Below are 13,962 nucleotides of genomic sequence, written 5' to 3' on the forward strand. Positions count from 1 at the left end.
GTAAATGGATAGGGCTGTCCACTGGTTCGTCCACTTGAATTACTTGTAAGACTATCATGAGACATGGCATCAGCAGCAAAGCAGCTACTTGTGCGTCGAAAGTTAGTTTGGTAAACCCTCAAAAAGAAGTTGAATATCTTAATATTGCTTGAAAAAAAAAAAAACCTTGCTTTTTAGCTTTTGCTGAACACCTTTTTCCCTTTCGAATTTTTTCCCTATTAAAGTTAGGTTTCGATTTGAGAGATAGAGGAGAGAGAGGGACAGGTGGGCTTCTTGGCTTGTAATATATTGTTTACTAAACGTATTTATGCACTGAATAAGTAGAAATCAGTTACCTGTGGCGTAAGTAGCTGAACTAAAATGATTTGCAATCCAAACGAGTCCAAAAGGATTTTCTCATGTTCATTTTTAAGTGGAAAATTCCGGAAAAAGAGTATAACTTCATTTCCCTAGCTTTCTTTAAAAAAGGGGTAAAATCATTTATATATAAAAAAAATTCTTGGATTATGCTAAGAGTTGTACATGAGTCGAACCGAGTCGAGCTTGGCACAACTCGACTCGGCTCGGCCACTAGTTGACCCCGACTTGAACTCGGCTCGGCTCGGTCTTCAAGCCTGACTGGTCAGCTTAGCTCGGCTCGGTTCGGTCAGCAGCTCGGGCTAGTTCGAGCCTAGTTCGAGCCAAGATCGCTCGAACCTGTGTGACATTTTCACAAACATATAGAGTGCACCTTTAATTTGTTAAACAACAACAACAGTCAACAAGTATTTCATCAAACACTCAGTAGGCAACATCAAAATCAAGATATAAGGGTAGTTGTTTCATATCTATACCTTCCTAGCCACCAGCCGACACTTCGTTGAGTCATTTCATCAAACACTTAGTGAGCAACATCAATATCAAAATAATCGAGTCATCAAATTAGTTTGATCCGAGTTCAATTCGAGTTGGGGTTCGATCGGAGTTGAGCTCGGGCAAGCTCGAACTTGGTTCGAAATTTTTTCGAGCTCAAAAAATCAGCTTGACTCGGCTCGAACTCAGTTTTGAACCGAGTTGAAATGAGCTTTTTCGAGTCGAGTCGAGTGAGCTAACAGAGCTAACTCGGTTCGTGTACAGCTCTAATTATGCTGTTTTTCGTTTCCTGACAATTTCGCGGGAGTTGTCCATTCAATATTTTGGATTCTCTCCATTCGAAAGGGCCCTAAAAAGATAAATTCGTTCTCAACCCTCCGAAATGATCTACGGAATTTTATGTAAAAATTATCTGTATAGTTGGACTTGACCAACTAATTCCTCAGCGAACGGAAATTACCGCGTAATGCTTATTGTGTTTAGAAATTATTTAAACACTTTATTTTAGTTTTTCCTTTAAAAAGTGGTGAATTGAGAACTGTGGGGCCCACGAGATGCAAAGGTACGAATCAAAACCTAATGGTCTTTTATTATCCTATATATAATTCTATTCTAATTATAGGGATAAAAATTCAGAAAGAAAGCTTACTGGTTTGGTTGGTCTGGTTATCCCGCCGGCGATGGCCAGGCGGAATCTAACCCGCTCAATAGATGCATCATGCAATGATTACAAAAAGGACCATAAGGATTAAATGATAAGATGGGCCAAACATCACTTGAAAACATCTAAATTCATGTATAGCTCATCTGATGATTCCATCTGCCAAATCTTTGGGTGGTGTGAACATCATGTTATGTTTCATTTGTTAGAAGGATTGGATATTATACACATACCATGGGACTTTCTCTATTTCGCTACCCTTTAAAGGAAAAAAAAAAAAAAACACTAAACAAATTCATTTTGATACTTTCATCCATTTTAAAGCGTCTTGCCGAAATTTTGTTTCATAGAGGCATTGTTTGGTAAGATGCAATTTTCTGAGGAATTTTGCACTAAAAATCCCAATGATCTAAACCAGTTTAGCAAATAAAATAAAAATAAAAATAAAAATCCCACTTCTTTCAATCTTCTTTTTTCACATGTATGTATTACACACAAAGAAGAAGAGCATGGAGCGTATTACGCACCGGTGATGCATGCCAACACCCCACCACGGTGGCTCCTAAAACCAACAACTTCCTTAGACAAACGAGCCTTTTCTCTCATCCTCTCTGGCGAGAATCCTTCGACTGTCGACATACTCCGTCGATGATGACCGTCCCGTTCTTCTTCTTTATGGAATTTGGAGTAACTCTCCGGTGGGGGAGTCATGCAGGCACGGCCGCTAACGTGAGGCTGAGATTCGTTGACGTGAAACATCCCTGATGGGGCATGCGACAGGCATCGGTACTTACGACGAGTGTTTTTGCCCTTGATTGTCTTGTAAAACAAAGGAACGAGGCCTTCCATGCGTGGATGGATGACACACATTTGGAAGGGTGGAAGAGTTGGGGGTGGGTGTTATAACGAAAGTTTCTACTCTTTTCGATTATAATTTTTTATTTATGGAATCTTACAAGAAACTGCCTAACTAATCTGGAATTTGCATCCTGGTACTTTATTCAAAAAGGTTTTTGGAAACGCCCATATTAATCCACATAATTATCATTCCACTGCCTTCCCTTGCATTTCTTTAAGGGCCGGTTGGGGGCTGGTGGGCTGCTTGGGTGGCCCTTGCTATAAACATTATGTAAAATCCACCACAACCACCAAGTGTGTCACCTTGTTACCCCAAGAGACAAAAAGTCACACCCATTCGTGATTCACGTGGACCACGTGGTTGGAAAAAGTGTATAGTACAGCGATTACCCTCTAAACCATTTTCTTTGGTATGGCCCACCTGAATCATGGATGGCCTCGATTGTTAGGCCTCGTGCCTAAATTTTGGTGTGGTATCTAATGGTTGACATTGATTTCATATAATAACAATGATGGGTGTAGTAAAAATTAAGGGTGGATGTCTCTCTCCTAACAGTCTTCTTTAGTTTGGCCCGCTAAATCACGAGTCACCCTTATCTTTTGGTTTTGGGTCTAAACTAGAATTATGCATACAGATCATGGTCTGGCACTTCAAAAATCAAGTACAAAGATTATTTACAAAAACAAGAATTGCATAAGACATTGTTCTTGATTTTGATGGGGTCCACTATTGATGTTTATGTAGGATCCACCTTGACTATTGGATATTTAGACTCATATTTGACCTAGGGTCAAAAAGTAAGGTTGACATGGGTCACAACAAATAAAACACTTAAGAGAGAGACATCCACCCTTAATTTTTATAGAGCCCAAAATAATAATTACATGAAATCCACTCAAACCATTAGATTTCACACAAAAATTTATGCCTGTTGCCTAGATATCATACCCATTGTGATTCAAGTGAGCCACATTAACTACAATAGTCTAGAAGGTGAGTATTGTATGCACACTATTTTCAATCATATGGCATATGTGAATCATAGATGGAGCTAATTTTTGAGCCCTGGTCTAACATGAGATGAAGGAAGTGATGGTTGGAGTGGATTTTCTATAAATATCATGATGGGGCCTACCCGAACCACCGATCCATTTGCTGGCAGGGTGACAGTGAAGACAGTAGAACGACAATTAGATCAATTAGTGAGGTATCTTTTTGAAAAGGATACCGAATGTAAATTTTATATCAATTAGGTACTTTTTTGTTAAATTTTCTTTCATTTATTAATTTGAAAATCTGAGCTGGAACAAGTGACCCCTCTATAAATTATAGTGCTCTAGTGGCATAGTTCATTTGGACACTCCAATCTATCAATATTAACAGTTCATCAAGTCTAGAGAAAAAATAGCAAGATCCCATCTATCCTTGTTTTGGCCTAATTATCTAGTTAGTCTTTTTTACCAGCCATGGATTGGGTGGTTACAATTGCCTATGAAGAGTGATCCTTTAAAATCATAAGCAATCCAGGGTGGGCCTTAACAAATGGATAGGTCAATTTATTGATTGGAGTTTTTTTTTTTGTGGCTAAACAGTGGCCGTCCATATTGAAGACCATTGATCAAATGGTCAATATTTGTCAGATTCATGTGAAGTTTGCATGGTAGCCCATGAAATGTGCACTGGACATGATGAATAGTCCAGATCAATGGATTACACTGCCTAACTTGTAGCTCTCTGAGAGCACTGAAGCATCTCTCTCTCTCATTATAGAATTAGAAAGATATGAGGTGATCTTTATTAAATTTGCAAGATATAGATTCGATAAATGCTTAGCCCATGGGCACACGCAAACGTGGCCTATTCAGCAGGTGGGATCCACGTGCACTTTCTTTGGCCCGAAAATCAGGCAGGCCCACTGATCAGGTGGGTCTCAAGTGAAAGTTGAATAGAGGCCATTGGATTGTTTCCTTTTTTTTTTTTTCCCCTCTCTCTCTCTCTGAACACCCATTTCCTTCGTACACGTCTGGCCAGCTTGATGATTCGGCCAGTCAGACCCTGATTTCTCAGCCAGGGCATGTCCATGGTGGGCCCTGCCAGTTGAACGGCCAGGATCTCGCGTACGAGTGCCATGCTGGTGTGTACCATGCGAATGGCCTCATCCATTCTTTACCATTTCTGTAAAAAGGATATTGGAGGAGTTAGGCATGGCCACTGAAATTTGTTACATTGACTTGATTTAAAAATGTTATCTATTTGAGCTGAATTTTTCTCAAGCTTATATTATATATAGGAAATCTCCATAATTGAATTTTGGTATATTATTGAAAAATCCCTTGTAAGTAAAGTGGTCCATTATCTATAAACCAACTGGCTTTTATTATAGCCTTATTAAGCTAATCACATGGATTTCCTCCTCCTACCGTATCCGAACATAGCAATTCGCGCGTAACAACATAGAGCACGTGTGCATGATCCAAGCCGCTCATCAAGAATACTGCACTTCATAGATGTAGGCAGTCTAAACAACTTGGCTAATCCGATCATCACGTATTTCGAATTTGGACCATTGGTCGATTTCTCCTAATGATCCGAGCGGTCTGATTTTCAAGATAAGGGATCTAAGCAATGGGACCCATCCCATTAGCAACTTGGATCTCCCACTCGTGCGCTGTATTGACACATGTGATAGGCGAGCATAAAATTTAACTGTGCTGGTTTGAATTCGCATAGGATTCCTCTTATTCCATCGACAACACGTGTCCAGAAAATATTATAAAACATGAAAATAAACAACGTCGAATTCGTATTCGTTCACCCAAACGCGTGTGCAGATGAGCTCATGTACACGCCATACATGTTCCATGGTGGCTCATCAACACAAATCCAGTTCATTCATCAGATGCTTACCACTGTACATATCAGGAATCAGGTTGGCCTATGTAAATTTAATTAAATTAATTGACATTAAGGAGAAATCTCTTCTTCCTTATAAATGTCCTCCGCATGACCATCTAAAAATACAATGTTTTCTACTTCAACACCCCTTTTAAGTTGGATCATAGATACCTGTCATGCTCAGGTTTAAACGCAGAAGAGAAAATTGTGTACATGGTAAAGTCTTAGTGATGGTACCTGCAATCTGTGATTTATATTGAATGTAAGTTGTACTAATCTTCTTGAAAGCAATCTTCTCTTGGATAAAATGGCAGCCAACTTTTATATGCTTTGTCCTCTCATGAAAGACTAAATTATTCACGATATGAGCTGCTGCTTGTTTATCACAATACAACATCATAGGGCTACATGAAAACAACTTAAGTTCCTGTAATTAGGATTTGAGTCATGATATCTCACAAACGGTATGACCCATGGCTCTATATTCAACCTCTATACTAGAGCGGGCCACCACATTTTTTTTAAAAACTCTTCTAGGAGACCAAATTTCCCCCAATAAATGTACAATATCCTGAAGTAGACCGCCTATCTAATATTGAACATGCCCAACTAGCATCAACAAATGCCTCTAGGTAAAGATGACCATTACATCGATATAAAATCCCTTGGGCATGCATTTTCTTCAAATATATGAGAATTCTGAGAATTGCTTCCCAATGTAGAACTCTTGGTTGATGCATGTATTTATTCACAATGCTGACCGTGAAAGCAATATCAGGTAAAGTGATTGTAAGATATATTAACTTGCCAACCATCCTTCTATATTTACCTGAGTCATCGAATGACTTTTTCTGATCATCCACTAACTTCTCATTAGTCTCCATAGGCATATAAGCTGACTTGCACCCAAGAATGCCAACCACCTCTAGCAAATCAAGAATATACTTCCTTTGGGAAAGATTAATCTTAGTCTTTGACATTGCAACCTCAATACCCAAGAAGTAACGAAGTAATCCCTATTCTTTTGTCTGAAAATGCTTTTGGAGATGCCTCTTGAGCTCTAGGATTCCAGATGCATCAACATCACTCTTTGTGACGACGATATCATCGACATAAACAACCAACGCTATCATACCCTTATCACCACACTTTATGAAGATTGAATGATCAACCTTACTCCAATAGAAGCTGTAAGTTAGCAACACCTTACTAAACTTATCTAACCATGTCCTTGGAGACTGCTTTAAGCCATAAATTATTTTATGAAGTTACATAAATTATTTTATGAGGTTAACATACTCTCCCGATCTCCTCCTAAGCAACAAACGCTGGAGGTTGCTCCATGTAGACCTTCTTAGCTAAGACTCTATGAAGGAATGCATTCTTGACATCTAATTGATGAAGAGGCCAGTCTTAGATAATGACAATAGAAATCAAGACCTGAATAGAGTTTAGGTTTTCTACAGGAGAGAATGTCTCCTCATAATCAAGTCCTTGGACTGCATGTAGCCTTTGGTGACTAAACATGCTTTTAAGCGCTCAACAGATCCATCTAGGAGATGCTTGATGGTATTGTAAGTGCATATGTTTGTCAATTCCATGAGTCTATTGGTCATAGAGTTAGATGGGCCCCATTGGTAGCTAAAGATATTAAAGATTTGAAGACTCGTAGTGTCCAAGGCTTAAAGACACATGTAAATGATGATTGCCTTGGTGTCCTAAATCCTTAAAGACCCTAGAACCTACGTATAAACCAAAACCAAAACCAATGGTTGACTCGATCTAATTTGAAAATCACAAAGTCATCTTACCATAGCTTAGAGTTAAGATGATCAGCCTAGACTTGGCTAAAGGTTGTGCAAAATGCTTGTAATGATGAAAAACCAAAGATGCACACATTCAAATGAACTTCGATCGAATCGACAGCCCTTGATTGGGCTTAATCGAATCGAAAGACCCACTTCAATTCGATCAAAGATGCCCAGAATAATCTAGCACGCAAACTGCCTAATCCTGGATTTTTTTAGATCGAATTAAAGGACCCCTCGATTCGATTGAAAGTGACCTAAATTGTCCAACAAACTCTTTGTCTTATTGCTGAATTTTCTGATCGAATCGAAGGTGCGTTTGATCGAATCGATGACTAGCCGTTTCTATTCGTTAGAGGTCCATTGCAAGCCATTCTTATATATTAGATAGATTGAGGCTTTAACGTTTTTTATGGGAATTTGATAAAGCTTTACCCCGAGTGTTTCCTCTCCAAATCCCTTCCCTTAGCTCTTGTCCCATTACGTTCATGCCTTCCTTTTGTGTTTAAATAACATCTATGAGCATTTAAAGCTCAGATTGAAGAAACGCATGAACTCAAGCATTCTCTTAAGGCCCGACTTAATCTTCATAGGTAAATCTCATTTCCATCAAACTTAGAATGTATGATTAGGTGAATCCCTCATTGAAAACTATAAATCCCTCTCTTGTCGGATATTCACAACCTATTCTCCCTAAACCTTGGAAATTTATAGGAAAGTCTATTCAAGGTTGCAGATCAAGGGAGTTGAAGAGAAGCTGATTCATGGCAAGAAGAAGTATATCATATTGCGCTATCATGGGGGCTCATCCAACCAGGTATGAATTAGTGTTGGAGTCTATTGTTTACCATTTTCTTGTGGAGATTTGGGTTCAGAGTTTGAAACTTGAACTCACATTGAAAGACCTTGTGTAAGCTACCGGCAGGTGAGTATGTTGCTAGTTCTTGTGTAGGACTAGTATAGAGTTTACGATACAAACTTGGAAAGACCTTGTGTCAGGCCTGTGTCCTAGCATCTCACCATTCCGTAGGATCCTGTGGTCCTTCCGGTTAAATTTCGGCGACCCGCGACCTGTAGATAACGTTTGCACCGACCTTAAGTTGCACCCTGTAAACCAAAGCCGACTCAACTCGAGACCCATGCCATTACAACCGCGCCGTCATTGTGGTTCCGATGCCGCGTCTCGTGCGCTAATCCAATGCTTAGATCATAAGATGTGGACTACACATTATAATGGCCGTGGACCGCACGTTGCGGGACCCACCTATCCCATATGACACCATTCCCTAAGTAATCATGAGGGTGATGACATCACCCTAGCTATAGCCACCCTACCTTAGCAAGTTATGATTGCTAACCTATCCCATGCCTTTTATAAATCCATTATTACCTTACAAGTAATGATGCTTTTCTCTTCCATGTTTCTTTCATGCCATCATTGCCTAGCTAAAGAAGCTACCCTGCTCTCTCTCTCTCTCTCTTATCTCTCTCCCTCTCTCTTTCATTTCTCATTCTCCCTAGCAAGAAGCCATGGATGTCCCACCCTTCTCCAAAAATCCAGCAACTCCCTCTCTCTAGTACCTCCAATCCAACCCTCCAAACTTCATCTCAACTACATTCGATGACAGCAAGCATTGGAGTTCGAGACCCCGGTGCATAGAGATATGTCCGTGGCTTAGTACGTGGCTCGCTTTGTCGAGCTATCCATATTCGTGCCGTACTTAGTTGATGATAAGGGGTGGAAGGCCCGCCATTTTGAGAACGACTTGCGTTACGGTCTCTGAGGCCGTATTGTTGGGCATGAGCTCCCGACTTTTAAGGAGGTAGTACGAATGGCCCAGATTTATGAGGCTGAGTGGGTCGGCATGAAGAGCGATCGTGATCAGAAGAGAGATCGGAAGAGGCAGGCTCCCTCTGGTGGCTCGCATTAGCAGTAGCGTCGACAGCAGCAGAGGCGCATGACTCGCCGAGCACCAGCGACACCTCCAGTGCCACCCCAGAGGCCGTTTACAAGGACTTATTTTAGGTGCAGGGGAGTAGGACACCGTAGGTAGGAGTGCCCCTATCCTCAGCAGCAGTAGTAGTCTAGAGCATCACAGCAGCCCCCACCACAGCAGTAGCGACTGCAACCACCTCCGCCGTAGAGGCCCCAGCCGCAGCCTAGACAACAGTATAGGCCGCCGCAGCGGTAGCAGCAAAAGCAATAGGGACCTCAGAGGGCACAGGCACTTCCCCAGCCGGCTCAGGCTAAATTCTATGCGGCTCAGCAGGACCCGCAGTCTTTATGAGGGGTCGTTGAGGGTATTCTTCCTATCTCTGCATGCATCGCCCGAGTTTTATTTGATTCCGGTGCTTTGTACTCTTTTATGTCTGAGAATTTTTGCCGTTCGACTAGATTGCCGATAGAGTTTGCCCGTGAGGGATTGTCAGTGTGATAGGCTGCTTTTGTTCATCTTGCCCCGTATTGGTGGGGGAGACTTTCTTGCCCGTCGATTTATTTGTGCTGCTGATGTCATCCTGGGTATGGATTGGTTCGTCGAGTACCATGCCATCTTGGACTACTCCACGAGGACAGTTACGTTCTGTATACCAGGCTTGTCGCAGTTACAGTTCGTTGCCGAGCCTAGAGGAGAGCCGCTATCTTGTTTGATGTCGTATGCAGTAAAGGAGCCCATAGCAGTGAGCGTTGATCAGTTGCCAGTGGTTTGCAATTTTCTCGAAGTATTCCAGGAGATTTCAGGATTGCCGCAGCGTGGGCATATTGAGTTTCAGATTGATTTTGTGCCCGGTACCGCGCCTATCTCGAAGGCCCCGTATCGTATGATACCGATAGAGTTGCGGGAGCTGCAGCAGCAGTTGGACAAGTTGCGTGAGTTAGGTTTCATTCGTCCGAGCAGTTCGCCATGGGGAGCACCGGTACAATTCGTCAGGAAGAAGGATAACTCGTTGAGGCTCTGTGTCGATTACCGCGAGCTCAACCGGGTCACAATCAAGAACAAGTATTCACTCCTGAGGATTGATGATTTGTTTGATTAGCTATAGGGTGCACAGTTCTTTTCAAAGATTGACCTATGGTCTGGTTATCACCAGGTTCGAGTCCAAGAGGAGGACGTCCTGAAGATGACTTTCAGAACGCGCTATGGTCACTTTGAATTTCAGGTCATGTCCTTCAGATTGACTAACGCGCCCGCTGTTTTCATGCAGTTAATGAACGCGGTCTTTCGTCCTTATCTCGATCAGTTTGTTGTGGTCTTCATCGATGATATTTTAATTTATTCGAGGACCCGAGAAGACCACGAGGAGCATTTGAAGATTGCATTGCAGACCCTCCGTGCCCACCAGCTGTATGGGAAGTTGGAGAATTGTGAGTTTTGACAGGAGGAGGTGAAGTTCCTCAGTCACATGGTGATAAGGGAGGGTGTCGTAGTGGACCCCTTAAAGATTGATGCAGTGCATTAGTGAGGCCAGCCCAGGAACGCGTCTGAGATTCGCAGTTTCCTTGGTTTGACTAGATATTATCGACGCGTTATTAAGGAATTTTCTCGTATTGCAGCACCGCTAACTATATTTATCCAGAAGGGCGCAGCGTTTGTGTGAAGTGACGCCTATGAGCGAGCATTTGTGGTACTGAAGAACCGCCTCACGTCTGCTCCTGTCCTCACTTTTTTCTCTGAAAGTGATGGATTTGTGGTATTTACCGATGCTTCACGTGTTAACTTGGGTGCTGTCCTGATGCAGCAATGAAAACCAGTGGTTTATGCATCTCGCCAGCTCAAGGTCTGTGAGCTGAACTACCCCACGCATGATTTGGAGCTGGCAGCAGTCGTCTTCGCATTGAAGGTGTGGAGGCACTATCTCTATGGGGTTAGGTTTGAGCTCTTCTCCGACCACAAGAGCCCGAAGTATCTCTTCTTACGTAGAGGTGGGTCCCATCCCTGGACGGTGCTATGTGGGGCCAACTGTGATGTATGGGTCTTATCCACACTGTCCAGTACTCTAGACGGTGGGACCCACCTCTATATATGTGCTGTGTATTCACGCCGTCCATTTGCAGGGTCCACCCTGCACATGTGGGGGTGGGACCCACCTCTACGTATGTATTGTATATTCACATCGTCCATCCTTGGACGATGGTGCGTGGGCCCACCATGTTGTATGTGTTTTATCCAAGCTATCCATTTGGTGGGGCCGATCTGGATTGTGTGGGCCCACCTGCTGCATGTGCAGGCCCACCATGATGTGTATATTATCTAGGCCGTCCAGTAAGGGCCCATCTTGTAGGCCCACAAAGTTGTATGTGTTCTATATTCAGGCTGCCCATTTGTTTTCTGGACTATGTGGGCTGCCCCATCAGGCCCACTATGTTGTATGTAATACACACACTACCCATCCCTTATGCTTAACCCATGGGCCCTTGTGTGAGGCCCAATATGATAAATTTGTGGCCCATTTGGTGAGGCCCATTATGATGAATATGAGGCCTTTGTGTGAGGCCTAATGGGATGTTTATAAGGCCCTTGAGTGAGGCCCATTGTGATGTATATGTGGCCCATTTGGTGAGGCCCAATGTTATGTATGAGAGGCCCATATGGTGAGGCCCAATGTGATATATGAGAGGCCTATGTGGTGAGGCCATTGTGATGTGTAAACCCACCATGATGTATATAGTAATGTTTATGATGCCCAACTATTGTCCTAGCTAGTATAAGGCCTTGGGCCCCCATCATGAGATAGATTTTACAGGCCTTGCCTTGGGAGCAATGATGGTTAAATGTCCACATTGTAAAAGCAGTGGTGGTTAAATGTCCACCTTGTAATCCTCCCTAGGGCCCATTGTTAGGCCCGCTCTCATCTCCCCTTGTTGTGGGCTAACCCAAATTGATGGGCCCCCACTAATACAAGTATGATCCATCTCACCTTTTTGGGCTATCCCAAATTATTGGGCCCCCACTAATGCTAGCCTATTTTTATCTTTTGGGCCCCATTGATAGCCTAGCTGGCTTTATAATAGGGTGGGTAAGGAAGCCCAGTTATTATGTGATTCACCCTTGCTGAAGATGGATGAATATGTGGTATCAGATTTGGTATATCCACTATTAAGGATCGATCTTCATATTATAGATCAGATCCACTGTCCTTCAGTGGACCTTGCCTTGTCTATAGGCCGATTATCATTTCCAACTATGAGTATGTGATAGCATAGCATCATGATACATGCCCATATGCATCATCTGCATGCTTGTTGCAAGGAGTGACTGATCATATCATTATGCCATTGGGTAGGTTGTTTATGGGACTCCCATATAGGCGGAGTTGTCCCACATGAGCGCACGGTACACGCAGGATTGATGCATGATTGAATTGTGTGACTCATGTATCTTGTATTATGTGTTATGATTACTATATGCCCTAGCGACATCAGAGTTGTAGTCTCCGTAGGTATAACGTGGATGACAGGATTAGATACCGAAAACACTTGCTAAAGCACGGGGGCGTCATAAATGTCCTAGGGTGAAAGTCCCCAAACCCTTATGGTACCATGAGGATGCTCCAACGTCTGGACCGAGTGAAGGTAAGAGCGCACGAGTGCTGAATATCATTAGGACGCATCTCCCACTGTGTCGTAGTCAGTTGGAAGGGGGTGTGGCCTTACCTGCCCGAGGGTAGGGGGCAATGCTAGGCTGAGTCTGACCAGCTTATAAATGGGTCCGCTACTGATATACCGGGTAGATATTGGCAGACTACTAGCTAGGCGGGTAGTGAGGTCTCTTCCACTTGCAAGGTTGCGCATCCAGTCAGGGTGGCGATCTAGTGTAGAGTGTATTAGACCCCGGTGATATCCTAGAGATGAGCTGTATTATTATGTGGATTCAGATGAGAATTGGTATGCTTGTGATTGCACCTTGCATATGACATTGGCTATGTAGGCCTTGCATCACATGGCCTTGGTATAGCTGATAGTGTAAGACTAGTATCTTAGACCGTACCATTCCGTAGACTTCCATGGTCTTCTTGGTCAAATTTCGGTAACCTTCGACCCTTAATCGGTATTTGCGCGCGACCCTGCATTACACGCCGTCAACCTGAATCGACTCAAATCGAGACTTGTACCCTTGCGACCGCTCCGTCGCCGCGGTTCCTATGCCGCGTCTCACGTGCCGATCCGATACTCTGGCGAGGAGTTGCAGGCCAGCGCTCGGTACGAGGAAAATGCCGCGCGTGCAAATTTTGAGAGAATCTCTACGACTTGTCGCATCAATCAATCAATCAATCAATCCCATCATGTCAAGTACACATCACCTTTCACCCATTCCCAAGCAACCCCAAAGTCAAAAGTTTCTTACACAAGCCCATACTTTCCTTACACCAAAAACCACAAAAGTCAAAAAGTTCTTACACCCATCACTCACCACATCCATCACTCCATCACTCCATCACCCATCTCCTTTACAACCCTCTCTCTCCTTCATTTTCAAATCACAATCCAAGCAACCCAAAAATCTCTGTACGTCCAAGCTCTTCCACTCCAAGAGAGCCACAAGTGTGGCCCACCTTTCCTACCCTTTCATCTCCCATCTCAACCATCAAAACCTCATCTCCTCCGTTGGAATCAAAGCTAAGGAGAAAAGGAAGCCAAGGGAGCAAGAAGAAGGCGATGGGTGATTTTAAATTTTGTCTTTCATTTATTTGTTTGATTTAAGGGTCCATATCTATTGGGACCCACCTTGATGTAGCCTTTGTATCAAAGAGGGGCCCTGTCACTCCTAAAACCTGGAAATCGGATTCACAGGAATCCCGATCGCCGAATCTAGTGCCGATAGCCTCCATAGTACACCATTCTCGGCTCCTAGCGTTCATACGCCAGATTTTCGATCCCGGGATCCTAC

Source organism: Magnolia sinica, chromosome 5 (genome assembly GCF_029962835.1).
Source record: "Magnolia sinica isolate HGM2019 chromosome 5, MsV1, whole genome shotgun sequence".
NCBI classification, from domain to species: Eukaryota; Viridiplantae; Streptophyta; class Magnoliopsida; order Magnoliales; family Magnoliaceae; genus Magnolia; species Magnolia sinica.